Genomic DNA, 20576 nt, shown 5'->3' on the forward strand with positions numbered 1-20576 from the left:
AACCTGGTCTAAGAGCATTTCGTATTATTCTGTAAATCTGTGAAGCTACATATAGTATATGTTACATTTGGTATGGTTACAAAAGACAGATTGTTACTTATGGCAAAAATGAACGGCGGGTTGCGTGTTCGAATTCCATCAGGAACAACTTTAGAATTTTAGCTAATTAGCAACTTTCCACTACTTACTACTTTTTAGCATTTTTAGCATGTTAGCTAACCCTTCCCCTGACCGTGATCTTCACCTTATTAGCTAACCCTTTACCTAACTTTTTAACCTAACTCCTAAACTTAACCCTAACCCCTAAGCCCCAGCCTAGCTAACGTTAGAATTCATAACATATCATACGTTTTGAAATTTCATAACATATTGCATGTTTTGCAAATTCATAATATATAATATGAATTGTAATTCATAACATACATAACCTAAAGAATGTGGCCACCTGCTCGTCGAACATCTCATTCCAAAATTGTCTAGATTGTCATTGTATGCTGTAGCATTTAAGATTTCCCTTCACTGGAACAGGGGCCTAGCCCAAACCATGAAAAACAGCCCCAGACCATTATTCCTTCTCCACCAAACTTTACAGTTGCCACTATGCATTGAGGGCAGGTAGCGTTCTCCTGGCACCCTCCAAACCCAGATATGTTCATCTTACTGCCAGAAGGTGAAGCGTGATCACTCCAGAGGACACATTTCCACTGCTTCAGAGTCCAATGGCGGCGAGCTTTACACCACCCCAGCCGACGCATGGCATTGTGCATGGTGATCTTAGGCTTGTGTGTGGCTGCTTGGCCATGAAAACCCATTTCATGAAGCTCCTAATGAATATTTATTGTGCTGACGTTGCTTACAGAGGCAGTTTGGAACTCGGTAGTGAGTGTTGCAACTGAGGACAGACGATTTTTATGCACTATTGGCGGTCCCATTCCGTGCGCTTGTGTGGCCTAGCGCTTTGCGGCTGGGCCGTTGATGCTCCTAGACGTTTCCACTTCACAATAAGAGCACTTACAGTTGACAGCGGGAGCTCTAACAGGGCAGAAACTTGACGAACTGACTTGTTGGAAAGGTGGCATCCTATGATGGTGCCACGTTGAAAGTCACTGAGCTCTTCATTAAGGCCATTCTACTGCCAATGTTTTTCTATGGACATTGCATGGCTGTATGCTTGATATTATAAACCTGTCAGCAACGGGTATGGCTGAAATAGCAGAATCCACTAATTTGAAGGGGTGTCCACATGCTTTTGTATATATAGTGTATCATACGCCACTCGGGGGGCTCCCGAGTGGCGCAGTGGTCTAAGGCACTGTATCTCAGTGTAGAGGCATCACACTGGTTCGAATCCAGACTGTATCACAACCGGCCGTGATTGAGAGTCCCATAGGTCGGCGTCGATTTGGCCCGGTGTCGTCCGGCTTTGGCCGGTGTAGGCCGTCATTGTAAATAAGAATTTGACTGACTTGCCTTGTTAAATAAAGGTTACATTTAAAAATTAAACATAAATACAAAATGGGTTATGGTCATCCACAAATTAATAAATACCATACGAAAAGTAACATATCTTATTAAAGGGAGTGTCTTGGATATACATACAGAATAATACGTAATACCCTGAGACCAGGTTGCTCAGTCGATAAGTTGATCAGTCTCTCTAAAGACAACACTGTGATGATTTGGTAAATGTTGGAGGCCTCTTCCAGCTCCCCTTTGTATTATGGGTTATGCGTGTGGGAGAACTAGGCACTAGCGAGCAGGGTAGTACTATCACATTTCAAAGTATTTTTATACAAATTGTTCCTGAACATGACCATAATTATTCTGTTTGCAGTGGGAATTTCCAGTAATTTGGCCCATCGGTTAAAGTAATGACTGCTTGGGACTATTCATTCTGTTGTTGACCCTTTTGCATTATAAGCAATATTTTTCAGCTTTGCCTAGGGGCAGAGACCGATTTCACCAAAAGGCTAAGAGCTAACTGCCTGAAACCACTGTCAGCGAGCAGTATTCGTTAGGTATAGTTACCAATGTTCAGCAATTCCATTATCCCACAAAACTAAAGGGTGAAATGTTAGTGAAAATGTGGGAACTAGTTGTCTTACTAAAGTTTGTACCTTTAAAGGTAGACTCAGCGAGATGATGTTGCATCGAACAGGCTTTGAAGCCACCGGGCGGTTTATTGGCACTCCCCAGTAGGATCAGTCCTCCATAGGAATGAATGGAATTCTACAGTATTTCAATTAAAAGTTTCAAGAACAAAATGACATGTATTTAAGTATTTTTCTGTGGTTGTAGTAATATTAGTCATCTCGAAAAATTATACTTGAAGGAAAAATGTTTTTAAATAATACGTATATAGTTTAGCTCACATAAAGAATTTTAAAATATACATTACTCTGTCTGTAATAGAATTTAAACGTGGCAAAAACATAAATTAATAAACACATCTTTTGAAATCCTTTTATGTTGTGCTGTTCAATTATAAAATTAATACAAATCTATGCCAACAGATCAAATCAAATCAAATCAAATGTATTTATATAGCCCTTCGTACATCAGCTGATATCTCAAAGTGCTGTACAGAAACCCAGCCTAAAACCCCAAACAGCAAACAATGCAGGTGTAAAAGCACGGTGGCTAGGAAAAACTCCCTAGAAAGGCCAAAACCTAGGAAGAAACCTAGAGAGGAACCGGGCTATGTGGGGTGGCCAGTCCTCTTCTGGCTGTGCCGGGTAGAGATTATAACAGAACATGACCAAGATGTTCAAATGTTCATAAATGACCAGCATGGTCAAATAATAATAAGGCAGAACAGTTGAAACTGGAGCAGCAGCACAGTCAGGTGGACTGGGGACAGCAAGGTGGGGACAATCACAGATTGTGGTGTTAACTTTAATCCAGATGCTGTGTCTGTGGGTGCTGTGTATGTGCGTGCCAATTATAGGGGGTCCTTTTCACTCTGGCTGAGACTGAAATGACAATAAAGTAGAATAAATAGTATGTGCTAAACGAGTGTCCCTTCCTGGGAACAAAAACCACTGAAAGATGTCTTCTGTGTCATATTGACACAGAATTTCCATATCTGTGATGGACCCTCAGACCCTCAGGTCTGAATGTGATTGCGGTCTACATACATGCTTAGGTTTTACCTCCATTGCCCTCACAAGCTAAACACAAAACAGTGTTTATGAGGACTTGGTGTAAAAAACATTAGGCAAGGGGAAACATGGGGACACCACCTCACAAATGCACTTCTTTTAAGTGTTGAATTGTATGTAACTGTGGGCTGCCAATGCCCAGTACTGTAAGAGCCTACCAACACACAGATCAACTTGACAGAATGTGCAAAACTAAGCTATCAAAGTTTCTTACAGGCATCATAACTTAAGTCAATAATTAGAGCTATAGGCTTCATTGCTGTCAAATTTGTGACACTACGCAATGAGCGTAACCAAGTCGCAACTTTTCCAGGTGCGCAATATTTTACGTGTGGGAGAGTTTCACACACACATAAGCTATAGTGAGAGAGCAGGTAGGGGGGCGAAAAAGCAGGCTGTGTAATTTTCATAGTACTGACATCTCCTTTACTGTAGCATATCACACAATGACCGTGTGTAATGAGAATTAATGAAAACAGAGTGAACGTTTGCCTACTTCTTTCAGTAGGCTACACACGATATTGGCCCTACTACTGCAACATACAAAATGTAAAAAGAAATGTAGGCCTATCTGAAATGCAGCCATATACACAACAACTATAACTTTGCACACAAGAAAGCACACAATGTTGAAGTAAAGCCCCACGAAGACTGGTAGCCCAAGATGTGCTCATTACAACATCACACACCGTAACATCGATTCAGAACCATGGACAGAAAGCTACCGCCAGTCAGCCAATTTCAGCACCACTGGAGTGGACAGCCAGGAGAACAGGAGCATTGCACCAGGGTTCACCTCAGAGCACATGAGGCTACATGGGTCATTGTCCCTATACCCATCAAATAACGCAAAGCTTTATATCTATCAATAGCAATTTGACCCACAAGCAATAACATTAAGAATCACAGATAATTCTAAAAGCTGCATTTAAGTAAAAAGCAAAGGTCTAAAATTACTGAGTGAAAAGGTTGTAAAAATGACGCTGGAGAAGAAGGCAGATGTTTTACGTGTCTTTGCAACTTATTTTTGTTACATATTTTGTACATAATGTTGCCGCTACCGTCTCTTATGACCAAAAAGAACTTGCTGCACTTTAATTACTTGTTACTTTTATTTCTTATTCTTATTTTTATAAATTGCATTGTTGGTTAGGGACTCATAAGTAAGCATTTCACTGTATTCAGCGCATGTAACTAATACAATTTGATTTGATTTGTAGCTTACCATTTAGAAGAGTTGCAGCCTCCTCGATGCTGTGTTCAACCTCATGAGAAGTTTCTGATTCCATTCTCCTTCCTGGTGAAAATGTACCTGTCAGGTCCCTCTCAAATGCCAGCTGGACAAGCTGGGCTTTTCATTGATGCTCTGTGTTGAGTCTGCGTTCACTGCGTTCACTGAATACATTCTTCAAGGTGGAGAACACATTTTTGCACATTGCTGTAGATTCCCAAAATGTTTTTATCAGGTTTCAGTGTGAACAGCACAGTCGCCATTGCTGACAAAGACATGCTGTATCTTTGTAGAACAAACACTGAGTGGGGTCCATTTCTTGTTTGCTGGCTGTGGTTGCGATTTCACTTTGCAAGAATGTGCCAGCCACAATAAACTCAATAAACTTCTTCCACTGGTTCAGTTTTGGTTCGATTCAATAGGTTGTCACGTGCATGTGGCTGTGGTTAACGGAGGTGCGGGTGCTTGTTGTGACGTTACCCTGTTGCTGCTGGTGCTAGGCCATTGCTTTTCTCGATCTTGTTGGTATGGGGGATTACATTTGCTGCTAGGCTCCTCAGCCTCGGTGGTCGGGCCTGCATGCTGGTCGGGGAGCTTGGCATCACTATCGACATGGTGCATAGCCATTTTCAGATATTCATGCTGATCAAAGCTTAGTCAACTAGCTATAATTATTCAGCACACTGCTACCAGAACTTAATGAAGCTAGTAGCTACTAGCTATAACTAACTGTAGCTATCTGCAAATGTGAACAACTTTGAGAAAAAAAGCCAATGAGCTTCCTAAACAATGTAATGAAGCGGTACCTTATCAGAATTAATTTTGGGGATTTTAACTACTAAATATTACATCAATACATTCCCTCTCCCTCTCACTCACCCCTCTTCAGATCAAGAGTTAACAGCCTGCATATAGGCTCTTTCCCGGTCTGCGCTACTGGAAGGCCCGGCCTGGCAGGTAATTCATATACCATTTGTTATGTTTATGGGGAAACAAAACTGTAGGGGGGAGGTCTGGGGGGTCCATGCCCGGCTTTGCCACCCTGTGAAGCATGTAACGTAATGTGTCTGGCTAACCATTTACACTATAGTGCTGTAAACAAAACATGGCGGGTTGTTAAGGATGTTAAATTGAAATGGCATTCATACATCAAATAACGTGACATCAGTGAAAGGCAAGGGAGAATCACCTGTATAAAATGTTTTGCCTGAAATATATTGCACATTAGCAAAGGGAAATGTACCCATCTCCTTTGAGGCGCCATTGGCTCTACAGGGCACAGGATAACTCAAGGTGGCATGTTTACACTACATCCAGGCGACGGCCTTACAACATGGCCAATGATCAATCCCCCCCTCCTCCCTCCCCTTGGAGTGTCTCCTTAAAACGAGCCAACAACTCTGCGAGAAGACACTTTCTTCTCAGAAAGAGCACCGGCACTAGGCCATATATTAGAGCACCTTAATGTGCTTAATTAATCCACATAATCAGTCAATTTAAAGTAGTAGACAACCTAAACCTGGATTAACCGACTGCAACCGACTCTGGCCCGGTCAGTGAAAATCACCTATTGCTGGAAGTGCGGGAGTGGCTGGGAGAGCACGAAATGTGTGTCCTTTCATGGCCATTTGATGTCCAATCTATGTCCAGTGTGTGTCCCATCAGCGGAGAATTGGGGTGATAAATGGCACGTTCCTACGACTCCCACCTTCTCCATCTTGCAGAATGAGGCGATTAGCATCGGTGGCTTGCCAGCCTTGGAATAGGTGAGCCTCTGTGTCGCCTGGGCAGTGAAGCGAAAGCAAAATGACCCTGCACTGTTTGCAGAGGGAAGAGAAACAGGCCTCTTCCACCTTTAGGGACCTGGTTGCATGCCCCGCCAAACAACACAAACCTGCCACCCACACCACCACATGGCTTCCCTCAGAGAAGCTCTGCCAAACAAATTAGTTCTGGAGAGTATAGAGTATAGAGAGTATCATCTATGCCTCAAACTCTTGGGAGAGATGAGCAAGAATGGAATGGTTTGCGAAAGATTAAATCATCTTTCTGAGTGACGACTGAATTTCCTATCTTCTATTGCTTTTTTAAATTTCCAGTTGCATCCAACTTAATCCTCAGAACAAAACTGGACTGGTTCATCTCAGGGGCTGTTGAATCAAGGCAAGGACCAAATAAATCTATATAATGAGGAAGAATCTGTGGAATTGTAAGGGAATCAATCGGGCCACCTTGAAGTTCAAATGATTAACAATCAACTTTATATGTTCATTTATTATATATGACTATGTCAGCTCGATTCCAGAGTAAATGGTCACACTTCTGGAAAATTACAGAGTAAAATCAAAACCTGAAAGATAGACTGGTGTTACTTATTGAGCAAAACACAGAGATAAATGTATCGATTTACTATTCTGACATTAAACTCTGACGAATGATTGTGTGCAGCTATCATTAAAGAAAATACATTTCAGAGAATAAAGGAAGTAGTTCCTTGTAGCTTTCACTTGGATAATATTACAGTATATAATATTATTAATATAGTATTTTGGTGATTTCTTCTTAGCAGGGTTTGACAGCTGCAGCTGTGTATGATAACAAAGTAAAGTCGACATCTCCCACTAGGACATAAATGCCTCAGAAAGCTACATCCTCACCAATCAGATCTAACATTATTCTCCTCATCTTCTCTCCATACCCCAGGGGAAAGCTAAAAGTCTGAGAAATAATTAATTCCACTAATGCCGAGTGTCATACGAAATACATCTTCACACCTCAAAATGTATTTACCCAAAGTGTCTTTCTACAGTATGTTGTGAAGCATTAGAGGCGACGGGGAGGGAGGGGGCTACACTCTTTAAGCTTATCACACATATAAGACTTTACCCACACCTCCCAAAAAACACAAACACACACACGATTATTCACACACTATGGTATTCCAAATCAGACAGCCACACTCACTTATACAAATGTGCTATCTTAATTTGTGCTATATTATTCCTGCAACAACAGGAACTGTGAATTATTGTGTGGATTATAATGAATGAACATTTTTGTAGAGGCTGATCATTTCTTTGGTAGGATAAATCAAGTCTGACATTTTCACGTGGAAAAGATCAACTTTAGAAGCCTTTTTAAACCTTGAATACACTACAATCTGCATTTCCTGCTGAGCAGGAAACAGAGTGATCAAATTAAGATAGTACATTTGTATGCCCATACACACCAGAGACACACACATACCCCACAAAGACACACACACACAGCACTTTTGACTGCATGTTTCGCTTCAGCATTCCAATTCCTAAATCCACAAGGACTTCCTGCCAGTCCTGCTCGAGCCGTTAAATGTGATTGATCACACTCTTTGTGTCTCTTGCATTACCCTACATGAGGCTCCTGTGGCCTGCCAAGATTCACTTGTCGCCGGTAAAGGGCTTTCTCAGCAAGAAGCCTGAACGCTTGACTGCGCCTTGCCACGAAAGCTCACAATCCTTTCCAAATCAAATCAAATCAAGCTTTATTTATATAGCCCATTTCAGACATGGATGCAACGCAATGTGCTTCACAAGAAAAATAACTAATAAAAAACTATGAAACACAGCTATATATAATACAAATCGAAGTGAGGGCGATGGAAATGCATTTGGCAGTTAATCTACTTAAATTCGGTAAATGGTACTATATGCTCTTTTCAAAGGATGGATCTCAGTCGGGTATGGGTTTTGGGATACAGGGTGTCGAGGGTGGTCTGCCGGGCATTGGGATGACAACCCAGCTCGGGATGAGGAGGGCTTTTAGCGGGTGGAATAGTAGGGACCAACTTAATAGAAATGCAAAGATCATGGTACAGCTATATAGACACTCAATCGTCATGTTACTTTTTAATGGTACGTTTACAAACATATATTTTGATAAAAATGATTTAAAGCTGTGTCTCATTATGAAAGGTGGTGAGATAAGTATAGCCAGTTACAATTGTAATGGCCTAGCAGATAATAAGAAAAGACAATCAGTATTTACCTGGCTAAAAGAGAAGGAATATCATATCTATTGTTTACAGGAAACCCATTCAACAGTTATCGATGAAGTTTTGTGGGAAAAGAACTGGGGGGCGAAATATACTTCTCCCATGGGCAAAGAAATTCAAAAGGGGTGATGGTTTTAATTAACAATAATTTTGATCCAAATGTGCAAATTTTCCAAACAGATCCTCAAGATAGATGGATTATTTTAAATATGTTATTGGACAGTAAACAGATATGGCTTATTAACCTATACGGTCCGAATAATGATGATCCAGGCTTCTTTGAAAATATATATAAGAATTTATCAACTCTACAAGCAACACGAGACTCTATTATTATGGTGGGAGATTTTAATACGGTCTTAAATACCTCTATGGACCGGAAAGGAAATCACACTACAAACTATCACCCTCAGGCACTTAATAAGGAAATCATGAATGTCATGGATATATTGGAATTAGTGGATATATGGAGACTTAATCAAGCTAGTTGCCTTGACTATATTCTTATACCATTCTCTCTGGCGCCAAAAGTTTAAAAAGTGTTGATAGGGGACAGAATGCAGTCGGATTATCACATAATTGGCATATATATTACTCTTACAGAATTTCCACGTGGACGAGGATATTGGAAATTTAATCAAAGCCAACTAGATGATAAATTGTTTAGAACTAGGACAGAATAATTTATAACTGACTTTTTCAGACATAACATAGGTACAGCAGACCCCCTTACTGTATGGGACACTTTTAAATGTGCCTTTAGAGGCAATGCAATTCAGTACATTTACATTTACATTTAAGTCATTTAGCAGACGCTCTTATCCAGAGCGACTTACAAATTGGTGCATTCACCTTATGACATCCAGTGGAACAGTCACTTTACAATAGTGCATCTAAATCTTAAAGGGAGGGGGGGTGAGAGGGATTACTTATCCTATCCTAGGTATTCCTTAAAGAGGTGGGGTTTCAGGTGTCTCCGGAAGGTGGTGATTGACTTATCTATAAAACAAAAGCAATTTAGATCAAAAGAGTCCATATTAACAAATTAAATTGAAGGACTAACAGTACAGTTATGTAGCAATAAAAACGGTACTATAGAGGCACAGAATAAGTAAGAGGAAAAACAAAAAGAAATGGAGGAACTTTTTCAAGAAAGATCTAGTGCAATATATTATAATAATAAAGCGAACTGGATGGAATATTGGGAAAAATGCACCAAATTATTTTTCAATCTTAAATATATAAATGCTACCAAATTCTTATTATTACAAATGATGGAGTCATGCATGATTCAAAAAATTATGTTTTGAAAGAGGAAGTAAAGTACTTTAAGAATATGTTTTCATTTCAGGCTCCTCCATCTCCACTAACTGAAACTAATTGTATGGATTTCTTTCCTAATAATAATGTAAAATTAATATCTGTACAGAAAAACTCATGTGAAGGCCAAATTACAGAGGAGGAACTGCTTGATTATTGTGACTAGCAATCCCGGATCCGGGAGCGTAATCATAGCCTCAAACGAATTAGCATAACGCAGCAGACATAAATACCCCTAGAAACTTTTCCTATTCATGACAATCGCCAATGAAATATATTCAAACACAAGCTTAACCTTTTGTTAATCACACTGTCATCTCAGATTTTCAAAATATGCATTACAGCCAATGCTAGACAAGCATTTGTGTGAGTTTATCATGGCATAATGCTATGCTAGGCTCTGCTGGAGCAGGCAACATTTTAACGAAAATAAGAAAAGCAACCAAATTAAATAATTAAAAAAATTAAAATTAAAATAGCGCCCCCTAACACCAAAAGGTTTTAAGGATGGGAAAACTCCAGGCCTGGATGGCATACCAGTGGAAGTATGCAAACTTTTTTGGGTATACTCAAAGGACCATTATTGGCTTGTTTTAACCACTCTTATATAAATGGTAGATTATCAGACACGCAACAAGAAGGTCTGATATCATTATTACTGAAACAGGACCCAAGTGGTATATATAAAGATCCCGTCCATTTAAAAAATTGGAGACCTCTTACACTTCAGTGTTGTGATGCAAAAATCTTAGCAAAATGCTTGGCACATAGAAATAAATAAGTATTGTCGGATATTATTCAACCTAATCAGACAAGTTTTTTACATGGACGGTATATTTGAGATAATGTAAGACAAGTACTGGAAACAATAGAACACTATGAAATATCGGGGACACCAGGGCTGGTTTTCATACCTGATTTTGAAAAGGCTTTTGATAAAGTATGACTGGAGTTTATATATAAATGCCTAGAACATTTCAATTTTGGGGAATCTCTTATAAAATGGGTTAAGGTTATGTACAGTAAACCTAGATGTAAAATAGTAAATAATGGCTACATCTCAGAAAGTTTTAAACTATCTAGAGGAGTAAAACAAGGTTGTCCACTATCGGCATATCTATTTATTATTGCCATCGAAATGTTAGCTGCTAAGATTAGATCAAACAATAATATTAAGGGATTAGAAATCCGTGGCTTAAAAACTAAGGTGTCATTGTACGCTGATGAAACATGTTTTCTTTTAAAACCACAATTAGAGTCTCTCCATGGCCTCTTAGAGGATCTAGATACTTTAGCTATCCTCTCTGGATTAAAACCAAATTATGATAAATGTACCATATTACGTATTGGATTACTAAAAAATGCACATTTTACATTACCATGTAGTTTACCAATTAAATGGTCTGATGGAGATGTGGACATACTCGGTATACAAATCCCAAAAGAAAGAAATGATCTCACTCCAATACTTTTTTTCACCTTTATTTAACCAGGTAGGCAACTTGAGAACAAGTTCTCATTTACAATTGCGACCTGACCAAGATAAAGCAAAGCAGTTCGACAGATACAACGACACAGAGTTACACATGGAGTAAAACAAACATACAGTCAATAATACAGTATAAACATGTCTATATACAATGTGAGCAAATGAGGTGAGAAGGGAGGTAAAGGCCAAAAAGGCCATGGTGGCAAAGTAAATACCATATAAAGTAAAACACTGGAATGGTAGTTTTGCAATGGAAGAATGTGCAAAGTAGAAATACAAATAATGGGGTGCAAAGGAGCAAAATAAATAAATAAATAAAATACAGTTGGGAAAGAGGTAGTTGTTTGGGCTAAATTATAGGTGGGCTATGTACAGGTGCAGTAATCTGTGAGCTGCTCTGACAGTTGGTGCTTAAAGCTAGTGAGGGAGATAAGTGTTTCCAGTTTCAGAGATTTTTGTAGTTAGTTCCAGTCGTAACTTTATAGAAAGTTAGCAAAAATAGATATGATCTTGCTACCATGGAAAGGAAAATACTCTTTAGTTATATCACAGTTTACCTATTTGCTTATGGTTTTGCCTACACCCAGTGACCTGCTTTTTAAATTATACAAACAAAAAATATTCAATTTTATTTGAATTAAAATGGCCTATTTATATAACGAATATGAATTAGTTGTGCAGAAATTATTAAATATTAAAGCATTAGACCTCTCACTAAAGGCATCAGTCATACAAAAGTTATATTTAAATCCAAACTGGTTCTCTAGTCAATTGGTACAAATGTCTCATCCTATATTCAAGAAGGGCCTTTTCCCCTTTATTCAGATTACACCTGCTCATTTTCGGTTGTTTGAAAAGGAAATCTCCAAAATATCTTTATTTTTTAAACAAGCCTTAGAAAGTTGGTTGCAATTTCAGTTTAATCCACCTGAAAGGACGGAACAAATAGTACAACAAATATTGTGGTTAAATTCAAATATACTAATTGATTTTTTAAAAACTATTTATCGAAGTTTTTTTTTTAAAGGTATAATTATAGTGAATGATATCATAAATAGGACTGGTGGAGTTATGTCACACATGCAGCTAACACAGACATATGGAAATGTCTGCTCTACCCAAAATTACAACCAATTAATTGCAGCATTACCACACAAATGGAAGAGGCAAGTAGAAGGGGAAAAAAGTAAGGAACTTGTAGGTCGGCCCTGTATTAAAGAACATAAATGGTTAAAGAAAAGTGTGATGAATAAAAACATATACAAATTTCATTTAAGGACCAAAAAAACAATTGCAAAATAGTTGGGAAGAGATTTTCGATGTATTCATTCCATGGCACATGATTTATGAATTGATACGCAAAACAACACCGGATTCAAAACTTTTTCAATATAAATTACTATATAAAATTATTGCAACTAATAGAATGTTATATATTTAAATATATGGGAGATACAATCTTCCCAGCTCGGCAGATTCTGCTGTGAGGAGGCAGAGTCATTAGATCATTTATTTTGGTATTGTCCATATGTAGCTCGTTTTTGGTCACAGGTCCAGGAATGGCTGAAGAATTGCAACATTTGCCTAGAACTAACGCTACAGATAGCAATACTGGGTGATTTGAAAAGCCACAGTCAATCAATTAATAATATAATAATTATTTTAGCAAACGTGTTTATTTGTCATTTACAATCTGTAGAAGCTATGAGAATAGGAAGGTCCAATTATTTTGTGAAGCATCACAGCACAGTTGAAAAATATATGGCAAATAGAAATGGCTGATGTTGAGAGATAGATGGGAGGGGTTGAAAGGTGGGAGGAGCTGAAAGGTGGGACTAATAACAAGATAAACAAGCATACGGGATCTGTAAATTGTATATAGGTTCAGAACTTTTGTGAAATAGCATAGTTACAAATAGAAATCAAACTGGATGGACATCAGAAATAGAGGAAGGACTAAGAACAAACAAGAGAGAATGATTGTAAAGTAGACTGTGTCTGTAAAATGTGAAAAACATGTAGAAATTGAAGGTAAAAGTGTTTATTCGTATACTCCAATTGGGGGATCGGCTGTAGGGTTTGCGGGGAATAATAATAATGGTATATTCTTTTTTAAAGTATGTATGTCTATATAGGTATGTGTATGTATATACAGTGGGGCAAAAAAATATTTAGTCAGCCACCAATTGTGCAAGTTGTTCCACTTAAAATGATGAGCGAGGCCTGTAATTTTCATCATAGGTACACTTCAACTATGACAGACAAAATGAGAGAAAGAAAATGCAGAAAATCACACTGTAGGATTTTTAATGGATTTATTTGCAAATTATGGTGGAAAATAAGTAAGACAAAAAAATAAGATAGAATGACAACAAAATCCAGAAAAACGCATGTCAAAAATGTTATGAATTGATTTGCATTTTAATGAGGGAATGGGCTACAAGATCATCGCCAAGCAGCTTGATGAGAAGGTGACAACAGTTGGTGCGATTATTCGCAAATGGAAGAAACACAAAATAACTGCCAATCTCCCTCGGCCTGGGGCTCCATGCAAGATCTCACATCGTGAAGTTAAAATGATCATGAGAACGGTGAGGAATCAGCCCAGAACTATACGGGAGGATCTTGTCAATGATCTCAAGGCTGCTGGGACCATAGTCACCAAGAAAACAATTGGTAACACACTACGCTGTGAAGGACTGAAATCCTGCAGCGCCTGCAAGGTCCCCCGGCTCAAGAGAGCACATATACATGCCCTTCTGAAGTTTGCCAATGAACATCTGAATGATTTAGAGGACAACTGGGTGAAAGTGTTGTGGTCAGATGAGACCAAAATGGAGCTCTTTGGTATCAACTCAACTCACCGTGCTTGGAGGAGGTGGAATGCTGCCTATGACCACAAGAACACCATCCCCTCAAACATGGAGGTGGAATCATTATGCTTTGGGGGTGTTTTTCTGCTAAGGGGACAGGACAACTTCACCGCACCAAAAGGGACGATGGACGGGGCCATGCACCATCAAATCTTGGTTGAGAACCTCCTTCCCTCAGCCAGGGCATTGAAAATGGGTCGTGGATGGGTATTCCAGCATGACAATGACCCAAAACACACGGCCAAGGCAACAAAGGAGTGGCTCAAGAAGAAGCACATTAAGGTCCCGGAGTGGCCAAGCCAGTCTCCAGACCTTAATCACATAGAAAATCTGTGGACGGAGCTGAAGGTTCAAGTTGCCAACGTCAGCCTCGAAACCTTAATGACTTGGAGAAGATCTGCAAAGAGGAGTGGGACAAAATCCCTCCTGAGATGTGTGCAAACCTGGTGGCCAACTCCAAGAAGCGTCTGACATCTGTGATTGTCAACAAGAGTTTTGCCACCAAGTACTAAGTCATGTTTTGCAGAGGGGTCAAATACTTATTTCCCTCATTGAAATGCAAATCAATTCATAACATTTTTGACATGCGCATTTTTGACATAATTTCTTTGTCAGTGTGCAAACGTACAAAATCAGCAGGGGATCAAATACTTTTTTCCCTTAATGTAAGTATTCACAGTATTCATACTTTGTAGAAGCACCTTTGGCCGTGATTACAGCTGTGAGTCTTTCTGGGTAAGCCTCTAAGAGCTTTCCACACCTGGATTGTGCAACATTCTTGGTAAGCAACTCCAGTGTAGATTTAGCCTTGTGTTTTAGGTTATACTCCTGCTGAAAAGTGAATAAATTCTGGTTGAAAGCAGACTGAACCAGGTTTTCTTTTAGGATTTTGCCTGTGCTTAGCTCCATTCCGTTTCTTTTTTATCGTGAAAAACTCTCCAGCCCTTAACGATTACAAGCCTCTCCATAACATGATGCAGCCACCACTATGCTTGAAAATATGGATAGTGGTACTCAGTTATGTGTTGCATTGGATTCGCCCCAAACATAACACTTTGTGTATTCAGGACAAAAAGTTAATTGCTTTGCCACATTTTTTTAGTGCCTTGTTGCAAACAGGATGTATGTTTTGGAATATTTGTATTATGTACAGGCTTCCTTCTTTACTCTCTATCTATTGTGAAGTAAGAACAATGTTTTTGATCCATTCTCAGTTTTCTCCTATCACAGTCATTAAACTCGGTAACTGTTTTAAAGTTACCATTGGCCTCATGGTGAAATCCCTGAGCTTTTCTTTCCTCTCTGACAACTGAGTTAGGATGGACGCCTGTTTCTTTGTAATGACTGGCTGTACTGACACGCCATCCAAAGTGTAATTAATAACTTCACCATGCTCAAAGGGATATTCAATGTCTGTTTTTTTTTACCAACAGGTGCCCTTATTTGGGAGGCAATAGAACCAAATCCTTGGTCTTTGTGGTTTAATCTGTGTTTGAAATGCAATGCTCGACTGAGGTACCTTACAGATAATTGTATGTGTGGGGTACAGAGTAGTAGTCATTCAAGAAATCATGTTAAACACTATTATTGCACTCAGAGTGAGTCCATGCAATTATTATGTGACTTGTTAAGCACATGCTTACCCCTGAATGTATTTAAGCTTGCCATAAGGGAGGGGTTGAATACATTTCAGCTTTTAATCTTTTATGAATTTGTAAAAATTCCCCAAAACATAATTCCACTTTAACATTATGGGGTATTGTGTGTAGGCCAGTGACAACAAATCTAAATGTAATACTTTCTAAATTTAGGCTGTAACAGCAACAAAATGTGGAAAAAGTCAAGGGGTGTGAATACTTTCTGAAGGCACTATAGGTTTTTTACCTGGTGTTTTTTCTTTATTGCTCGTGAATTAAAATGTGCAGCCAGATTCTCCTTCTGTGCTTTGGCTCCAACAATCCCTCCTTCCCTCTCTGTCACACCATCAAGGTGTTTCCACTCTGCGAGGTCAGACACGGGGAATGATTGTTGCTTTTACTGAAAGAAAGAGAAAAAAGTAAGGCTGGGGAATAAAAATCACCAGCTGATATTAAAGTATTATGTTAAGGCAAGGCAAAGCTTGCAAGGTTGGAAGTCTAGAGGCAATTGTGTGTGACTGCAGCCCACAATTCCAAAAGATAGTGGATTCCAAACGCCCCACCCCCTCTAGCATCCCATTGGTTCATGCAAGTGTTCAAGTGACACTTTTAAAATACTGGATTTCTCATGATTGTCTAGGCCAGGTTTTCCCAAACTTGGGTATGCTTACACCCAGGGGTACGCGCAATGCCGTCATGGTACGTCAAATAAAAATGTGATTCACTTTAAAAAAATATATAAATGTATTTTCTTCACATTTTCAAATGGTCCATTTATATTTTCCATCGGGGTTATACATTTGGGTGATGTTTATTTCTTGCCTGAGTAGCCTCGTTTCACTGCCAGAAATGAAATTAAACCATCTAGTGTTCAGCAAAATAACAACACAGTGACAAATACAGGTAGCCTCGTCAAATAATTAACATCCAATCACATTAACCGTTACTCTCTCGAAGGAATTCCACGAACAGTCTGTATGTAGCCAAATGTAGCTGCTCCTCATGTTGGTATCTGTACGGATGGCGCAAAAGCCATGACAGGGAGACATAGTGGATTGGTAACGGGTGTGCAAGCAGTTGCTCCCGACGCCACTTGGGTACACTGCAGCGTCCACCGAGAGGCTCTCACTGCCAAGGGAATGCCTGACAGCTTGAAAGATGTTTTGGACACTACAGTGAAAATGGTTCACTTTGTTAAAGCAAGGCCCCTTAACTCTTGTGTATTTTCTGCACTATGCAGTGATAGGGACAGCGACCATGTAACACTTTTACAACATACAGAAGTGCGCTGGTTATTTTTTTTAAATTGAGAGACGAGTTTAAAGTTATATTTACTGACCATAAGTTTGACTTGTCTGACCGCTTGCATGATGACGAGTCTCTCACACGACTGGGCTATCTGGGTGATGTTTTTTTATCTCGCCTGAATGATCTGAATATAGGATTACAGGGACTCTCTCTCTATATTCAATGTGCAGGACAAAATTGAGGCTATGATTAAGAAGTTGGAACTCTTCCTTGTCTGCATTAACAAGGTCAACACATACAGTGGGGCAAAAAAGTATTTAGTCAGCCACCAATTGTGCAAGTTCTCCCACTTAAAAAGATGAGTGAGGCCTGTAATTTGCATCATAAGGTACACTTCAACTATGACAGACAAAATTGGAAAAAAAATCTAGAAAAACACATTGTAGGATTTTTTATGAATTTATTTGCAAATTATGGTGGAAAATAAGTATTTGGTCAATAACAAAAGTTTATCTCAATACTTTGTTATATACCCTTTGTTGGCAATGACACAGGTCAAACGTTTTCTGTAAGTCTTCACAAGGTTTTCACACACTGTTGCTGGAATTTTGGTCCATTCCTCCATGCAGATATCCTCTAGAGCAGTGATGTTTTGGGGGTGTTGCTTGGCAACACAGACTTTCAACTCCCTCCAAAGATTTTCTATGGGGTTGAGATCTGGAGTCTGGCTAGGTCACTCCAGGACCTTGAAATGCTTCTTACGAAGCCACTCCTTCGTTGCCTGAGCGGTGTGTTTGGGATCATTGTCATAATGAAAGACCCAGCCACGTTTCATCTTCAATGCCCTTGCTGATGGAAGGTTTTCACTCAAAATCTCACAATACATGGACCCATTCATTCTTTCCTTTACATGGATCAGTCGTCCTGGTCCCTTTGGAGAAAAACAGCCCCAAAGCATGATGTTTCCACCCCCATTCTTCACAGTAGGTATGTGTTCTTTGGATGCAACTCAGCATTCTTTGTCCTCCAAACACGACGAGTTGAGTTTTTACCATTTTTTAAATTTTGGTTTCATCTGACCATATGACATTCTCCCAATCTTCTTCTGGATCATCCAAATGCTCTCTAGCAAACTTCAGACAGGCCTGGACATGTACTGGCTTAAGTAAGGGGACACGTCTGGCACTGCAGGATTTGAGTCCCTGGCGGCATAGTGTGTTACTGATGGTAGGCTTTATTACTCTTGGTCCCAGCTCTCTGCAGGCCATTCACTAGGTCCCCCCGTGTGGTTCTGGGTTTTTTGCTCACTATTCTTGTGATCATTTTGACCCCACGGGGTGAGATCTTGCGTGGAGCCCCAGATCGAGGGAGATTATCAGTGGTCTTGTATGTCTTCCATTTCCTAATAATTGCTCCCACAGTTGATTTCTTCAAACCAAGCTGCTAACCTATTGCAGATTCAGTCTTCCCAGCCTGGTGCAGGTCTACAATTTTGTTTCTGGTGTCCTTTGACAGCTCTTTGGTCTTGGCCATGGTGGAGTTTGGAGTGTGACTGTTTGAGGTTGTGGACAGGTGTCTTTTATACTGATAACAAGTTCAAACAGGTGCCATTAATACAGGTAACGAGTGGAGGACAGAGGAGCCTTTTAAGGAAGAAGTTACAGGGCTGTGAGAGCCAGACATCTTGCTTGTTTGTAGGTGACCAAATACTTATTTTCCACCATAATTTGCAAATAAATTCATTAAAAATCCTACAATGTGATTTTCTGTCATAGTTGATGAAAATTACAGGCCTCTCTCATCTTTTTAAGTGGGAGAACTTGCACAATTGGTGGCTGACTAAATACTTTTTTGCCCCATCATTGCATGAATTTTTGTGTGCAAATTAACTCAAGCTTTCGGACAATGTCAAATGTGATATAGCAAATCACCTGAGTGAGTTGGGTGCGCAATTACTTTCCAGAAACGGATGACACAAACAACTGCATTCGTTAACCCGTTCATGCCCTCCACATTTTTTTCCTACCATTATTTAACTAGGCAAGTCAGTTAAGAATAAATTCTTATTGACGGCCTGTTCAGGGGCAGAATGACAGATTTGTACCTTGTTAGCTCGGGGGTTTGAACTTGCAACCTTCCGGTTACTAGCCCAACACTCTAACCACTAGGCTACCCTGCCGCCCCACACTTACCGATATCTGATCAAGAGAGCGTCATTGAAATTGCAACAAGCGGTTGCAAAATTTAATTTAATCAGAAGCCACTGCCAGATTTCTGGAGTATCCTGCCTTGGAAAATCGCACTGTTAAGACACTGATGCCCTTTGCAACCACGTAACTATGTAAGAGTGGATTCTCGGCCTTCACTAGAAAATAATTTAGGACTGAGACTCTCTCCAATACAACCAAACATGTATGTTATGTGCATCCTTTCAAGCACATCTTTCTCATTAACCTGTGGTGAGTTATTCACAATTTTTGATGAACAAATAAGGTTTTATAATATATATATATATAATAATAATATTAAGATGGTTAAATAAAGAGCAAAATTATTGATTATTATTATTTGTGCCCTGGTCCTATAAGAGCTCTTTGTCACTTCTTACAAGCAGGGTCGTGACAAAAACTCACACGCATTCTTATGTTTAATAAATGTATCGTATAGTGTGTGTGGCAGGCTTACAATGATGGCAACAACAAAAAAAATTGAGTGTGCGCTGACCCTGGTGCTAGAGGGGTTACGCAGCTGGAGATAGAATGTTTGAAGGGCTACAGGACTGTAAAAAGTTTGGGAACCACTGGTCTATGCGATTAAAATGTGTGTCAAAAGGGAATTAAAAGTATTATCAGTTTTTAGTTTAAGCTTCATTAATGTTCAATGTTTTAGATTAAAATTGAGGTGTAATATGTTGATGGGTTGGATAGCAGATGTAACAGATATAACAACCACCCAACCCGTCTCTTTATCAAAGCTATGAGGAAGTGATGTAATAAATAAACAGACACCGTCCAGTAACAGAAGCCCTTTCCTGAAGTCAAATGACCAAATCACCCTATAGTGGCCTCATGGGTGGAATATTATTCATATTTTTCAGAATTAAAATATATTTTTAAACTGCCAAAGAATCCAGTTTTTCTTTGTCAAATTATTTTGTTATATTTCAGTCTTCTGTATATTTCACCAGCCACGTTGGTGGGTGGTCAGGGCTCCACAGTGTGAGCATTTCACTCACACTGTGAGTGAAGCGCTGTGCACATGCATAACAGTTGGTGAAATTTACTCAAAAGTCTACTAAAGTGAGACTTTGTCCTCATGTTCTTGGTTAATTACATTATTTTGCTCACAAACTAGGTTATTTTTCAATGTTTCAGTTTGCTTCAACGGTCGTCGGCTACTACTCTCAATTCTCTCAATCTCACAGGCACTTGACTTGAGGGTGGCACTTACCGCTTCTCCTTCTTCTTCAGGATTTTAGGGTGGACTTATATCCCAAAATTGTGTATTGCCGCCACCTATTGGGTGGGGTGAATAGTTCCAATTTTAACATAGAAAAGGGGAATTGGAGAAAGGTTGAAAAATAA

At 39.3% G+C, this 20576-nt stretch overlaps 1 protein-coding gene across 1 annotated transcript in view; it reads right to left on the reverse strand.

Annotated features, from left to right (window-relative positions):
- Positions 1-20576, reverse strand: part of LOC124009836 (vertebrate ancient opsin-like) — a 116259-nt gene that overhangs the window by 19002 nt on the left and 76681 nt on the right. The window lies entirely within an intron of this gene.

This window comes from Oncorhynchus gorbuscha, linkage group LG22 (assembly GCF_021184085.1).
Source record: "Oncorhynchus gorbuscha isolate QuinsamMale2020 ecotype Even-year linkage group LG22, OgorEven_v1.0, whole genome shotgun sequence".
Lineage (NCBI taxonomy): Eukaryota > Metazoa > Chordata > Actinopteri > Salmoniformes > Salmonidae > Oncorhynchus > Oncorhynchus gorbuscha.